The 8,857-nt window shown below is 43.4% G+C and overlaps 1 pseudogene; it reads right to left on the reverse strand.

Annotated features, from left to right (window-relative positions):
- Positions 1–4,606: 4,606 nt before the first annotated feature.
- Positions 4,607–5,996, reverse strand: Rps2-ps33 (ribosomal protein S2, pseudogene 33; annotated as a pseudogene).
- Positions 5,997–8,857: the final 2,861 nt, after the last annotated feature.

Below are 8,857 nucleotides of genomic sequence, written 5' to 3' on the forward strand. Positions count from 1 at the left end.
ACACACACATGCCTGGTTCCTGTGGGCAGGGTGATGCCTTACTGCCTTGCTTTGAGTTCATAACAGAAGAAATGCTTCATTTGATCTGTTTAGTGCTGTGGGTTTTTTTATTTTTGTGCTTTTAATTAGTTTGCTATTTTAAATGATCCAAAAGCACTGTGCTGAAGTGCCATCCGATGCTCATAAGCCTAAGAAAGGTGTCATGGTGTGCTTTATGGAGAACATGTCAAATGTGGCATGGGTTCGAATGCTGTCGGCCAGGAGTTCAATGTGAATGAATCAACAATAAGTATCAAATAACGTGACTTTAAACAGAAACACCAATGGAGGTGTGTTCATCAGCTAACAGAAATGTGGACAGAGGCTTAGAGAAACATAATTTGATATTTTTTCAAAAAGTAGTGATGGGCATTCACTAATCCAGTGTGTTTAGCTACTGTGGAAAGTGAAGAGAATTACTATGAAGAATGAGGATCTCAGAGGCAGGGGACACATAGAACCATCTGTGGATCTTTATTGTCCTAGCCAATGTCCTCTATGAATACACACCATGACCACAGCAACTCTTACGAAAGTAACACTCGAAATTGGGGCTTGCTTATCATTTCAGAGGTTTAGTCTGTCATCAGCATGCAGGCAGACATGGCGCTGGCTAAGAAGCTGAGAGTTCTACATCTGGATCCACAGGCAGCAAGAGAAAGCCAGTGAGCTTGGCTTGGGCTTTGGAAACCCCAAAGTGACACACTTCCTCCAACAAAGCCAAACCTTCTAATCCTTTCAAATACAAATCCCTAAGCATTCAAATATATGAACCTATGAAGGTCATTCTTATTCAGATGCATCATACAGAAACTGAAACTTAGAACTCATCACAAAGACAGCCAACAGCTCCTCTCTGGAGATGTTTAGGTATCCAGCAGGAACGGTGTTGTCATAGATAGGTATGACCCAGGAGGAAAACAGATTGACGGGTATCTGTCTTTTTTCCATCCTTTCTAGATTTTTTTCATTTTTCCCCTTTATATCAAATCTCATTTTCCTGTTAGCTCCCCATATTCAAAAGTGTCTAATCCAAGCAAGAGTATATGGCATCAGAAATCGGGAGCATTGCCTGAGAAGTTTACACAAACATGGTTCAAAGGCTGGCTCCAATTTATGTACTGTGGCTTGTCACATTAGGCGTATTACCTACCCTTCTTAAGCATGCTTTTTCATTGGTAAGCTGGATGGAAATTAATAATAGTATCTACCTCATTGAGTAGTTGGAAGGATCAAATATGAGCAGACTACCTGGCATATAGTCATTCTATAAATGTTTGCTATTATCCTTCCTTCCTGACTGCCCTCCTCCTCTTCCTATCTTCCTTCCTGTCTGACCTTTCTCCTTTCCTTCCTTCCTCTCATTAGATAGTAGAGATACTAAGTCACTTAAAACACTATGTCCTCGAGGAGTTGGTGAAAGAACACAGGGTAACTCAAAGTACCAGCCAACCCATGACCAGGACAGACAACTAATGCAGAACAAAACGCAAGAGTGCTGTGGGAGTCAAAATAGAAACATTAGCAATGCTTGATCCAAAAGAGATGTCAAATCCATTGAGAGAAGTGGGCTTAGCCCTGCCTTTCTCTGGCTCTGAGTGGGTATCCTCTGAAAGCCCTTGTTATTCTCAGTGGGTCAAGCCCAAATCCTCTTGGCAGGCAGACAGCACCACCTGTGTCAGTGGTGGAAAGTTTCGGATACAAAGGGTCTGGAAGGTTAGAATCTCGGGAGGAAGTCACAGGGTAGGTGACTAACTTTGTATTTGAGTGGAGCAGGAAGAAGTGCTGTATTTTTGTCAGGTGAGCCTAAGTTTTAAACATAACAATAGGATGAAGTAGTTAGGGCATGTCAAGTCTACCCACATAACTTACAGTGCAGGATCTGCCCAGCCATGCGTCACTGGCTATCTCTTGCAGTTCTTTTGTTGGCGAGCTGATGAGTTGTTTCCTGCCCCCCAGATGAGAAGCTGAAACAAGAAGATTCAGTGCTAGGAAGGCAGGGAGAAGGGTAGTCGTGGGGTAGAGCAGGGGACCAGTCCCTGGCTGCATGTTATGTGGTGGCGAGCTGAGAGGAGAAGTGGATAAATACCCTTTGTTCTTTCTAAGAATCATTTTGGCTGGTGTAACATTTTCTAACTGAATTTTCTTTCTTATAAAACGCCTCCAAAATGTATAAAAAGTTCAACGAAATTATTCAGCCTACCATATCCTACCCATGTACATTCTTGTACACCTAGTCCCTATGTTTGTTTAACTATAATGTGCTGTGTTTGTTTGCTGTTTGTTTAATAAGGGTCTCACAATATAGTCTATGCTTGCCTGGAACCCATAATCCTCCTGCCTGAACCTTACAAGTGCTAGAATTATAGCTGTGCACTCCAGCACTTGACTTTGGGCTCCTTTTTGGAACACACTAAGCACCATAGATCCAGGCTGACCCACTTCCCTTTTTCCTCTTGTATCAGATATTGATAAGCATTTGTGTTTCATAGTTCTGTGAGTCACATTAGCTCTTTTCTTGGCTCTCCTTAGCTTATTGATGAGTCTCCAGTCAGCCATAGATTTGGTGGACAACTGATGCCCTGGGCTTGGCATTTGGCCTTGGCTGGCGGGAATGGATGGCTTACTTTCTGGTGTAGATGGCGTTGCTTTCCTTCCTTCACTATGTCTCATCCTCCAGTTTGATCACAGAGTGGAAGTTGGGGATGAAAGAGAGAGAGAACAGACACATGCTTGCTTTGACCACACTGTGCTGATTAAAGCAGGTTTGAGAGGTAGACAAACAGACACCACATTTGGATAATCACATGACAAGGACATGGACTAGAGAGAGGAATCGGGTGGTTTTATGTCATTGGGTCATAGCCTCTGTCTCCTCAGCATCCGGCACTCTCTCAGCTTGGTTCTTCATATTCCTGGGTGGATCGTAGAAATGGGGCACTGTCAATGAAACCGTGAGGAGGGCAGTCGAGAGCTTCGTTTTGTACACATTACTCAGCTTGCTTTAGGAAGGTCCCCTGTGTAATTAGGGTTAGCAGCTTTATTAATCTTGCTTGCAGCTATTTTGAACCAAGAGGGCACTGGTGACAAATCCGAGGGCCTCATACATGCGAGGCAAGCAAGCGCTCTTTCGCCAAGGTACGCCCTCTGCCTGACACATTATTTTTGACTTGTTCATTTATTCTAGTCTTTGATCATGAGCTTGTTTCCACCTTTGTGTCACTTGCCCTGTGCTACAACTGCTGTGTAGAGACATGTTAGAGTCTCTCTGGGGCTTAGAAGTAGCTTTTTCTGGATTGGGGAGTATCAGCATCTTCAAATAGAGTAGATATGTTTTAAAATCAACTCAAGGGGTTGCACCAAATCACTCTCCTAAAAGGATGTACATTCCCCTTTCACAAATCCTTGTGTGAACTAGGTAGGGGTTTGAGCCTTACTTTTCTGACAATACTAAACAAAACAACATCCCCTGGTGCCCTGCTTTTCATTTCCCTGCGTCCTGGGGACCCCAGTAGCACTGGATATGCCTGTTGGGTGGCGCTTGGATGCCTTTATTTCTGAGGATCAATGAGTCTTTAGTACTTTCTCTTGGATGATGTTATTCAAATTGCCTTTAGCGTCACTTGTCTATATCTGGAAGGTTAAGCCTTTGCAAGTCATCCTTGCAAATCCCCCTTCATATGTTCTGTGTTGTCTTTCCAATTAAGTTTCACAGAGGACTTAAGTGGGATATATTTTATCATTTCCTTACAGTTTAAATTCTGTGTCTTAGTTGAGATATCCTTTATTATACCAAGGATCATAGGCAGGTTCTCATATGTTTTCCTTTGTTTTTATTGTATAGGCCTTTAATCTGTGTGATATTCTACATTACTATTATGAGTCCCACTATATTTGGGTCCAGGAAGAAGACTTAGACAAGCTGGTATGGCTAAATGTTTTCTTTTCTTTTTTTTTTTTTTTTTTTTTTTTTTGGAGCTGGGGACTAAACCCAGGGCCTTGCGCTTGCTAGGCAAGCGCTCTACCACTGAGCTAAATCCCCAACCCCGGCTAAATGTTTTCTAAAAGTGATGAATATAAGTCGTTAGGTTAAAAAAAAAAAAGGCAGAAACCTGAACAGAAAATAAAAACTAAATCTGCAAGTAGATCCTTTATGATAAAACTTAAAGAACTGTCTCTAAAAGTTTTGTTAAATTAAATAAAGCCTGGTGGTTCCTGTGTAATAGATTTCTGAACAACAATGGCCTTTTCTCAAATAGACACCAGAAAACAACCAGTTTTCAGAGAGCCAACAGCTTACGTTTTTACTCAGCTAGGCAGCCATTCTGTCCTTCCCCACCAGCTCTCTTCCTAGCTAGCTATGACCTTGGACAAATTATACTTTCTCTTTGAATCTCAGTTGACAAATCTACAAGGTATAATTAATATTTTTCCTGTTGTCTGTTTCCTAGAATCACAAAAGGATAAAATAGATAAAAGAATTATTTACAAATATGAAGTACAAATACAAAATGATTGATTGAATTCTTCAGGGCAAACTTAATTCATTTTTCTTATATAAAAACCCCTATGTAGTAGCCACAGCTGGAGCCTGGGTCCTCTGAACAGAGACTCCGCTGTGTGTTTTCACAAGATGATCAGTGAATCCCTGATAAGGAGACTTGGTGAACACAGTCTCTTTCCAGGGGTCAGGGGTCAGGGAGCTGTAGGTCTCAGAGATGGCATCAAAGGTGGCCTTGGCAAAATTGCCCAGGGTGGTAGTACAGCCTCTGACTGACATGTAGCAGTCATCTATACTGCTCATCATCAGTAGTTTTTTGGGCACATGAGCAGAGACAATGCCAGTGCCTCGGGGGACAGGGATGAGATGCACCAGCACAGAGCCACAGCAGCCTGCCACCTTGCATGGCACAGTGTGAGGCTTGACAGTCATGTTTCCCTAGTAGCCTCTCCACACAGGGATGATGGAAAGCTTGGCCAAGATGATGGTCCCTTGGATGGCAGAGGCAACCTCCTTGGAGCACTTAGACTAACATGACCATTGTAGTCCCCAATAGTGACGAAAGCCTTGAACCTGGTCTGCTGCCCAGCCCAAGTCTGCTGCACTGGCATGATTTTCAGAACCTCATCCTTTAGAGATGCCCAGGAAACAGTCAATAATCTCAGACTCCTTAATGGGCAGGGAGAACAGGTAGATCTCCTCCAAGGACTTGATCTTCATGTCCTTAACCAGGCAGCCCAGCTTGGTGACGGGGATCCATTCCTTGTCTTCAGTTTTACCTCTAGTAGAAGAGACATATTAATAACTACTGGGGCTGGGGATTTAGCTCAGTGGTAGAGCGCTTACCTAGGAAGCGCAAGGCCCTGGGTTCGGTCCCCAGCTCCGAAAAAAAGAACCAAAAAAAAAAAAAATAACTACATATGGTGGTCTGAATGCATGACTTGAAACAAACTAGGTTGATTGGGAGATAAGGCTGCCATTCTCCTGTAGACTTAATCAAAGCCTACAGTCTTATAAAATGTTAATAAAGCTCTGGACCAGTCGTCTTTAAGAAACGGTATTGGGAAAACTGGATATATGCATTATACAAATCAATTCCAAGTAGATCAAAAACATGAAATGTGAGAGATGAAATGTTGAAACATACACTTTAGGATAGGTTTGTGTATAGGACTTCCTGACTAGGACTCCGATTGCCTACGTAATAAGACAAGTGGAACCTTGTGACATTAAAAAGCATCTGCACTGCAAAGGAAACTTAATTGACAGGAGAGGCAGCCTACAGGGCGGGAACAAAGTCTTTGCCAGATGTACCTCAGACAAAGGAACGATGTCTTCAATATACAAACGACTGGAAGGACTGAATAACCAGGGAAACTGTGCTACAGAACTGAACAGGAAGTTCTCTGAAGAAATAACAAATGCCTAAGAAAACCTGCTCACCATCCTCAGCCATCAGGGAAATGTAAATTAAAATTATTTTGAATCTCATTTTATCTCCACCAGAATGATTAAGATATAAGACAACAAGACTGGCGTGTAGCAAGTGCTGGTGAGGTGAGGGAGGAACAGGGAACACTTCTGTGCACTGTTTCTGGGGGTGCAAACTGGCGCATCACTGTGAAAATCAATGTAGGGGCCCTCAGCAAACTGGAGATGAATCAATCGTGTAAGGCTGCTATACTGTTCCTGGGAACATAGCCAAAGGACTCTATTTCATGTTACAGAAACATGCTCAACTGTGTTGATAGCTGCTTAGTTCACAATAGCTATTGTAGTGAGAACTTTAGTTTCTTTGAAAAGCACAGAAACATTATAGGAATATGCTTTCAGTACCAGGTGTGGGAATGTAGGGCTGCTTCAGACTGTCCACAGCAGCTGACTATGATTTGCCTCATGCTCCAGCGGGGGTGTGATTTTGTCAGCTGCAGATAGTGTCTGCGATTGTGAGACCTTTGGAATCCTGGGGACTCTTCAGAGGGTAGGGAGAGGCCAGGGCCCAGTGAGGTGGGCTGTTGGTTGTTTGTTGTTTGTTATGTTGTTGGGCACAAAGAAGAAACAGGAAGAAGAAATTTAGATATCCTGATGGTGAAGATTAAACTTGCCCCAAGGAACTAGATGTTCCTAGTCCATCAATGGAAGTAGTCCATCAATAATGCTGCCCCCTTTCCCTTCATCCTTTTCTCTCTCCTGTCTAGTGTTAGGGGCTAAAAGGGCGGAATAAAAGGGTGGAGAAGGGTGGAAGAAAGCAGCTGTGACATGGTGACAGCCCTAGATGCCCATCCACTGAAGAATGGGTAGTGAAAATGCAGAACCTGTACACACCTGAATGTTATTCAACTATAACAAAAACACTGAACATTTCAGGTAAATGGACGGATCTGGAAAACATAGCAAGGTACCTCAGCCCCAGAAATACTAATGTTACATGTTCTCACCCATAAGTGGATCTTGCTGCCAGATCTTTATACTTGTGTATTTAATTTACAGTGTCTGTAAAACCCCCAAAACTAGAAAAGGACCATTGGAGGAGAGGGGAGACAGAACGTAAGGGAAGATGGAAGGTAGAGCACAGGGAACATGAAGGGGGACGTGGAAACAATGGGGTGGAGGGTTTAAGTTGGGTGAGGGATGGGAGGGTAAGGCAGAGGAGGAGCTATGAGGAGAGATGAACAATACTAAGGATGTTTGGGAAAAGCCACGTGGAAATCTTCTATTTTATAACCTTCACATGTTTTGTTATATAGAGGAGTTTTGCTAGAGTTACCACAGAGGGAATAATGTTCTTCCCAGAAGCCAAAGGTTGTCAAATTAAAAACCGCAGTGCTGGGTGTGGAACACCTCCCCTCAAGTTGTTAGTCAAGGCTACCATAGAAATTCATGGGACAATAAAGGCTCTCGCCACTCCTCCTGGTTGGCTGAAGACAACACAGTTTTACCACAGGAAATGGAAACATCAATCTGGTACTAGCCAGGAAGCTTCCTCGCACATGACTAGTACTCGATGTGCCTTGTAGGCTGCTGAGAGTCAAAAGTCATCAACATTCTTACCCAGCTGTGATCCCATGAGTTACAATAATGACAGTTGTGTCAAGATCTGGCCAGGGGAGCAATGGTAATACATGGTTTCCTGCAGTAAAAAGGCAGCCACAGATAGTGTGCAAGGGAGTGAATGGGACTGTGTTCAAATAAAACAGGTGACTGGCTGGCTCTGGCCTTTGGGCCATTATTATAGTTGCCATTGTTGAAGGTGACTGAACGGCCTACATATTTATATACAAATCCCTTCCTCCTTGCCCTGAGCACAGCACAATCTTCTCTTGATAACGCCTCCCTCCAATTGTCTGGTTGTCCGACTTATCCCCACGTTTCCTCTAAGACACTGCCTCTTGAGACCCCTCGCCCCCTGGATTCCCTATCGCTTTTCTTTATCATGGTTGTATTTTCCACAGTAGAATATTTACATGTTTGCTTGCCTTCCTACTCTTTTCTAGGTGTTTTTGAAGGGTCAAAAATCTCAGGTCCCTCACAGGGGCTCACTGAGACTGAACTGACAATCAGGAAGTGAGCATGAGTCTAGCCTAGGTCCTCTGCTTACATGTTCTAGTTGTACAGCTTGGTGTTTTTGAGGGACTCCTAACAGGAAGTGGTGGTGGTGGTGCTGTTTCTGAGGATTTTGCCTGCTTTGGAGCCCCTGTCCTACTGTGTTGCCTGGCCCGGCCTTAATATGAGGGAGGTGACTAATCTTAGTGCAACTTGCTGTGCCGTCTTTCATTGATAACCCTGGAGGTCTGCCTTTTTCTGAAGCGACATAGAGGAAGATTGGATGGGGAGGGAAGAAGTATGGGGGAAGGAGGGTGGAAACTGTGGTCAGAGTGTAACATATGAAAGAATAAATTAATAAAAATATTTAAATAAAAATCTCTTGTTCTACTTTGATTCATTATGCCTGGCAGAGCTCTAGGCACATGTAGCCCCTCAATAAAACCATTATGGTTTTCACTGAGTGAAGAGAAAGTCACTAAGTAGCTCTCTGGCTTTTCATCTCTAATCTTAAGACCGGAGCTGAGAAAACCATGCCTGACTAGTTCCTTATCTCGATGGAAAGGCTCTGTTTGGTGGGAAGTCATCCCTTCCCCTTGGCCTGACTTGCCCCAGGGAATCAGAGGTCCCAAATTAAGAACCAGACACTGTTATCTTTTCTTGAGCAGTTCCCATCCCATTCACCGGGCCACTGAATGTTCTCAAATCTGTTTGACCCCACTTCCGGCAAGCACTCTCTTATACTGGCTTTAAAAATAAGCCCTCAGGGGAAAT

Source organism: Rattus norvegicus, chromosome 4 (genome assembly GCF_036323735.1).
Source record: "Rattus norvegicus strain BN/NHsdMcwi chromosome 4, GRCr8, whole genome shotgun sequence".
Lineage (NCBI taxonomy): Eukaryota > Metazoa > Chordata > Mammalia > Rodentia > Muridae > Rattus > Rattus norvegicus.